Genomic DNA, 7,421 nt, shown 5'->3' with positions numbered 1-7,421 from the left:
ACCCACACCCTGCCATTTCCTTTTACGTGGAGACGGGAGACCCGGGGCTGTATGTCTGCTGCTTTTCTCTATTCCCTCCACCTGTCCCCCTCCTCCCCCGGGCGGGGTCCTCCTGGGCCAGGGGTGAGGGCTGTTCTGGCTCTCCTGGCTTCCTTCCACCCTCCGGCTCGCCACGGACCAGCCCCAGCCGAGTGTGCTACCCATGGGGGTCTACTGAATCCCCACAGCCATGCTCAACAGCAGAAACCGAGGCCCAGGGAAGGGGCTGAATGGCTACCCGTGGGGTAGGAAACCAGGACTCTCCCGTGCCCGGAGCCTGTGCTCTTGGCTTACGGCCCTTTCTTTCTTCTGAGCCACCCTCCATGCTGTTCCTCCTGCCTGCGTCGCTCTTTCCCCCTTCTCCTGGGAAGCTCCTCTGCATGCTTCAGCACCCCCTCCTCCAGGAAGCCTCCCTGCACACCCAGGCCAGGTGGCTCCTCTGGGTCATTCTCTGCCTGTGCAACCCCATTACAGTCCTAGTCAGCCTGAGTTGGAACTGCCCGGTCACATGTCTGTCTCCCCCACTAGACTGTGAGCCTTGGGAGGGTCCAGGCCCACTAGACGGGATCTACCTTGGTCACTACTGTGTCCCCAGTGCCCAGCACGGGGCCTGGGACACTGCAGGCAGAAGTGCTCTGGAATCAGCCACAAGGCCCTGGCCCTACCCTCATTTGCTGTAAGACCCCGGGCAAGCAGCTATCCCTCCCTGAGCCTTGGTCTCTCCATCTGTAAAACGGGGTAACAGCACATCCTTCCTAGGCTGAATTGCAGCGAAATCATGTTAAAGGTATCGGGACCGTGCCTGGCTCCCGGGAAGGAGGCATCAGCAAATGATTATTTATTTATTAAAAATTTTTTTGTAACGTTTATTCATTTTTGAGAGAGAGAGAGAGACAGACAGACAGAGCGTGAGCGAGGGAGAAAGGGAGACACAGAATCCAAAGTGGGCTCCAGGCTCTGAGCTGTCAGCACAGAGCCCGACGCGGGGCTCGAACTCAGGCGCCGGGAGATCACGACCTGAGCCGAAGTCGGACGCTTGACCCGCTGAGCCGCTCGGGCTCCCCCGCAAATGGTTATTTAAACATTTAGACAAGATACCGCTGCACACACCTATTGCGACGGCCAAGATCTGGAGCTCTGACAACCCCAAATGCTGGCAAGGACGCAGAGCGACGTTTCTTCACTGCTGGTAGGGATGCAACATGGCCCGGCCCCTTTGGAAGGCATTTTTGGAGGCTTCTCAGAAAACTAAACGTGCTCTTATCATCCGATCCAGCAACTGCACACCCCACCCCGGTATTTACCCGAAGGAGTTGAAAGCTTATGTCCACGCAAAAACCTGCACACGGATGTTTATGGCAGCCTCAGTCGTAATTGTCAAAACTTGGAAGCAACCCGGAACGTCCTTCCGTAGGCGAGTGGGCAAACTGTGAGACATCCAGACAACCGAATGTCATTCAATGCTAAAAAGAAACGAGCCATTGAGCCACCAAAAGACACGGAGGAACCTTACATGCCTATCCCTAGAAGGCAGTCGGCCTGAAAAGGCTACACACTGTAGGATTCCAACTCTGTGACATTCTGGAAAAGCAAAGCTGTGCAGACAGTGAAAAGGTCAGGGTCTGCCGCGGCGGGGGCGGGTGGGAAAGGATGAAGGGACAGAGCCCGGACGATCTGGGGGGGGGGGCAGTGAGACGACGCTGCATGATCCTGCAAAGGTGGCTACCTGCCATGATGCATTTGGCCAGACCCAATGAATGAATGCACATCACCACCAGGGAACCACCTGTCCACTCTGAACTGTCGTTTATAACAACGTATCAATGCAGGTCCATGAGTTGTAACAAAGGTATCACAGTAATGCAAGACTGCAAAAGGGGCCACTGTGTGTGCTGTGTGTGCTTGTGGGAGGGGAGTTGGTAGAGAGGAACTCCCTGCCCTCTACTGGCTTCTTCTGCAAACTCAAAGCCGCTCTAGAAAAGAAAGGTCGTTAATTTAAACAAGTTCGGGAAGCGGGCGGCTGTATTCACCGACATGCAAAACGTACACGTAACAGGCGCTCCTTCAACTCTGCACTAGGGCCAGTGGCAAAAACCTGGGAAGCAAGTAATATCCTTTGAAGGGGATGACGATGTAGTCACAGGATGAAATATTATGCAGCCGTTAAAAGCAAGACGCCTGAGTCTTTACTGTGCAGGACGAAATCCAAGATGTGCTACCATCAGGGAACCAGACTCGGGTCTACGAAACAGCAGGGGCAGTGCGATCTACTCGCTGGGGGAGGAAAAGAAAATATACAGACACGTGTGCCTCGGCATGGAACATTGCTGGAAGGAGAAACCAGAAACCGGGCTGGCGGCCTCTGGGGAGGGCGGCAGGGTGTGTGTGGGAGGGTGGCGGCTGGGGAGAGAGGTATTTTTTTGGAACACCCTTTGGCATATTGTAAATTCTGTGGTCTCTGTCGGTTTTACCTATTGAAAAAAAGAAACTGTAGAGTATGTTTTAGCAGGGCTGCTGTGGGGGGGGGGGGGGGAATAGTAAAATAAAAGCATTTGGATGGGTTTCTCAGAAAGGAGGGAGAACTTTAGGCCGGGCCATGGGTCTCCCCTCCAACTGGGCTGAGAGCCCTCCCGCCTGCCTGTCTGGTCCCCCCCAGAGCCTTGCCCTGGCTCACACCTTTCCTCCCCCGGTTCAGGGAATGCTTAGAGCCCAGCCGGGCTCCTGGAGGTGCGAGAGAGGGGCTGAGCTGGGGCTGAGCTGGGGCCGACCACCCAGCCCTCCGTGAAGCCCCCAGGCCGCTTGGCTGGCTCTGAGGAGGGACCCCACACGGGGCGGGGAGCTGCCCAATCCGAGGAGGACCAGAGTAAAGGGCGAGGGATAACTGCAGGGGAACTGCGAGACGTCTCGGGGGGTGGTGACTATTCTGTGCCTCAGTTTCCCCACCAGCAAAGCCACCCTCTGGCTGTGGCTGCCTTGTATCCACAGAACTGGGGGGGGGGGCTCTGCTGTGTTCTGAGCCCTAGATGTCAAGCCAGACAGGGGTTGGGGGGGGGCAAGTTCTGCCCGACTTCAAAACCCCTGAAGTGAGGGGACCAGCCTGGCTTTAGGCTTTGAGGTGGGGACATTGGCTGAGGCTCCCCACCAGAACCCAGTCGGAAGATCCCCACCCGCCCCTCCATGATGAGGACCTGTGGGCACAGCTGTCTGATGCCCCAAGGCATTCAGGGCCCAGGCCCCCCCTCCCAGGGCAGCCCTTTTGGGTGTGTTCACATGGGCGGGCGCGGCTCTGGGTGGGGTCTTTGCCAGGACAAGAGAAATGGCAGGACGGATTTCCTGGTATCCTAGGAGGCAGGACCCCCTGGACGGCAATCTCTGCCTTGACTTGCTGTGTCCCACCTGGGAAACATGACCTGACTTTGGCCCCTCTCCTCCCTTCACGACCATCCCACGGTGCATCGCCCCCTGCTGCATGGCCTCCTAGCTGTTACTGGGGCAGTGCACCGGGCTCGACCCAGCCTCAGGACCTCCACCCTCTCTGTTCCCTCTGCCTGGAACACCCTTCCTCCACAGCACCCCAAGGCTGCTTTCTTCTGGGAGCTCCCTGAGCACCCTTAGCTAAAGAGACCTCCCCCCCCCCGCCTTTTGTGTCAGCATGATCTCTCTCTCTCTCTCTCTCTCTCTCTCTCGAGCACAGTTCTGTGTAAAACATGCTTGCCTGTTTGCTCATTTAAAAAAACTGCTCTTTTCCTCTTTTTTCCCTTCAAGACCAGGCTTTGGGCCCCCCCGGCAAGGAGCGAGGTCATTGGTGTTGTTGGTTGATGTGACCCCCACCCAGGCCCCAGACTGTGCATGGCACACGTAGGTTCTCAGTCAATACGTGTAAGTGAATTTCGAGTCTTGACTGGAGATTTGGGTATGGATGGTTTCTCTTGCCCCGCCCCCCACAGCTGTCATTGAATGGGGGTGTAGTGAACGGAACCTTGACCAGGGCTGGCACTCAGGAAGCAGGGCTGGGCCACATACTTATGGAGTCCTGCTGTGTTCCTAGGCTGGTTGTTGACCCAAGGGTGTGACAGCCAGGGTAAGTCCCTCAAGGAGATACACAACCCATTAAACAATACACGTGATGATGATGATGATGATGATGATGATGATGTGGGATCTAGAAGCTTCGAAGTGCTATGGGCAAAGACTAGAAGACGGTAAAGTGTGTGTGGGGATTCGGGGAGGCCTCAGTGAGGAGGTAACATTTGAGCTGAGAACCGAAGGACGTGAGGGGGTAGCTGTGGGGACACGTGGGGGAAGAGGGTTCCAGGCAGATGGCACAGCAGAGCAATGGTCCTGGGGCAGCCCCGGGCCTGGCGTGTTGCAGGAACAGCGAGCAGAGCGGGCAAGGAGAGGGAGGAGGGGAAGGTAGGGAGGGGACAGGCAGGTCACGCAGGGCCTTGTGGGCCTCAGACTTTGACTCTGAGGGAGGTGGGAGCTCTGGAGGACTGTGGGCAGAGGGTAGGGCTGGGATGCTCATGGCCACCCTCTGGTGGCTGCTTCGGAGAAGACATTGTGGGGGAAGGACAGTGGGCTGTTGCAGGAGGGTGATGATGGGGGCTGGCCCCTGCTTGGGGTCCTGGAGATCCAGAGTGGATCTCGAGACTGCAGACTCTGGCACCTGGGGGGCTCAGTCGGTTGAGCGTCAGACTTCAGCCCGGGTCATGATCTCTCAGTTCGTGAGTTCAAGCCCTGCATCAGGCTCACTGCTGTTGGCCTGCCTGCGCTCTCCCCGCTGATAAATAAATTATTAAAAACAAACAAACAAAAAAGACTGTGGACTCACAAAGGGGTGAGAGGGAGAAAGAATTAGCCCCTCAGGCCCTATGGGCCCCTCTCAAAAGATAGACTGGTATGTCCCACCCCGGACCAAAAGGCACCCCCAGCCCACATCCAACATAGCTTTTTAAATTATTATTTTTTTAATGTTTTATTTATTTTTGACAGAGAGAGCATGAGCGGAGGAGGGGCAGAGAGAGAAGGAGACACAGAATCTGAAGCCGGCTCCAGGCTCTGAGCTGTCAGCACAGAGCCCGACGTGGGGCTCGAACCCACAGTCTGCGAGATCATGACGCAAGCTGAAGTCGGACGCTCAACCGACTGAGCCACCCAGGCGCCCCACCAACATAGCTTTTTAAAGGAATCGGTGGGGAGTGTTGCTTTTGAGATCACTTGGCCTTGTCCCACTGGGTTGCTTGTACCCCAATCACGACCGCTTGGGAAGTGTTTCGGAGACACGTTGCCCAACAACGGCTAGTAATAACCACAGAACTAACGCCACGTGCCTGCTGTGAGCCGGGCCTGCTCTCTGGGCCTCGGTTTCCACATCTGTAAAACAGGACCAGTGAGAGCTCCCTCTGAGGGCTGCTGCAAGGATTAGATGGGCTAAGAGTACCAACGGAGCCTTCCCGGCGGCTGGGAGAGGCTCTCGCAGGCTCCTTTGTCTCATTTAAGCCGCTCCTGGTTTCTTGGCCAAGACCCCCGGCTGAGCCTGCAGGGCTGAGGCAGCCCTTGCAGACTTGCTCCCACTGGGCGGTGTGCCTCCAGGGAGGGGGTCTTTGGGGAGTGTGTGTCCCACTGCCCCAGAGGTCTGCCCTGGTGGGAACACGACCCCCTCCTTGATCACGCACTGGCCGTGCCGCCTGCGGATCAGGCTGCCATCTGCGCAGAACGCCCTTGCCTCTCGCGCACATCTCACAGGACCTCTTCATCCTTGGATCTTCAGACTCTCCCTCCACCTCCCTCGCCCCCAGGCCCTTTCTGAGTTCTCGGTTCCAGACCAGACTGCTTGGGGCTGGAAATGGCTTCATCAAGCTCGGGATGGGGGCAGGGGACCGCTCTTCTCTGGAAAGGTCCTTCACTGCCCCGAGCAGGGGCTGCTGGGGCTGGAGGTGGTGTCCCAGGCAAAGGTGTGTGTTGGGGAGGGGGCGGGGGGCTGGATGCTATAAACAAGGGCCATCCCCATGGGGTCTGTGTGGGGGGCAGGATGATGTCAGTCCCTCACAGCCTCATAAATGTTTATGGGCAAGGGGGTCTGGGTTTGGGGGCTCCCTGGAGCCCCGCAGGCAGCTGCTCTCTCCTGCTCCATTCTGGGGGCCCTGGCAGAGGCCCCCTCCGACACTGGCAGCCAGCCAGCCAGCCCAGAGAGGGCTGAATAGGTGCCGAGCACAGCCCTGGTCTGAGCCGACTAAAGGGGAAACTGAGGCTGGGAGGTAGGAAGGGACTGGCTGGCCGGGAGTCTTCCCTTTCCCTCTGGGGCTTGGGCTTCGCAAAGAGCCAGGGGACTGAGGAAGGATGTACAGGGAGGGGAGGCCCGGGCGGCTGAGAAGTCACCAAAGGCACGGCCCTGACCAGGTCCCCCTGGTCCAGCCCTCAGTGACCACAGGCCCTACCGGCAGCACCAGGTCCTTGGAAACTAAGTTACTCTGTTGCCCCTGAACACTGTTGAGGGAGGGACCCTGTCGCCCCCGCTTGCCACGGAGGACAGACCCAGTAAAGAACTGCGAGCTGGGACTCTGACATGGGTCTGGGACCCCAGAGTGCTCTCGGGGCTCGGCAGGCCCCCCTTCTCCGGGCCCACGGGTGGGGGGAGCCTCCAGCCTTTCTCAGGCCTGGACGCATCCCTGGGCTGGTGCCTGTGCCCAGTCTGGCAGGAGACCCAGAGTGGCTGCGGGGTAATGACGGAACAGCGGTGGCGATGCCCGCAGGGCCTGGGCTCTGCACACGAATTTTAGCTGCCCAACACCTGGCTGAGCGACTACCCCGGGGGTAGACAGAGGAAAGCAAGGCTCCAAGTCTGGCTTCCAACCATGTTGGCACCAGGGTGGGCTGGAGAGAAAGCGGGAGAGATGGGGCCAGATATGGGCGAGGAGGGGGACTCGGGGCCCAGACCCCGCCAGGACCCAATCGCTGCCCGTGCATACCCCTGCTCCCCGGGGTAGGGCCCCGAGAGCCCTAATTTATGGTCCACCTTGACATGTTGGAGCAAGCCTCCCTTTCAGGCTGCCAGGAAGCAGAGCCAGACCCAGGCCTGCGGAGAGCGGGGGGCCAGGGCCGTGCCAGCATTCTGCAGCTGCCTAAATCACTGGGCCTGACAGGCGGCGGTGGGTGAGGATCAGGATTCTTTTCTCTCGTTCCTGCCATGCGCCCCTGCTTTGCAGGCTCCTGGTGGCCTGTCACCCACCTGTCACATGGAGACAAAGCTCCTGGGTCAGCCCGTCTGGGGTGCTCCGCTCCAATGCCAAGGAATTTGGAGTCAGGCTGTGCGTGGGCCCTGGGTGTGTCCCCCCCATGGTGCCCAGAGAGGGGATGGCCCGTGACCTGTGTTGGGGGGCACG

Source organism: Puma concolor, chromosome A2 (genome assembly GCF_028749965.1).
Source record: "Puma concolor isolate L17-30 chromosome A2, mPumCon1.1.hap2, whole genome shotgun sequence".
Classification (NCBI taxonomy): Eukaryota; Metazoa; Chordata; class Mammalia; order Carnivora; family Felidae; genus Puma; species Puma concolor.
Note: the sequence above shows the minus strand (reverse complement) of the source record.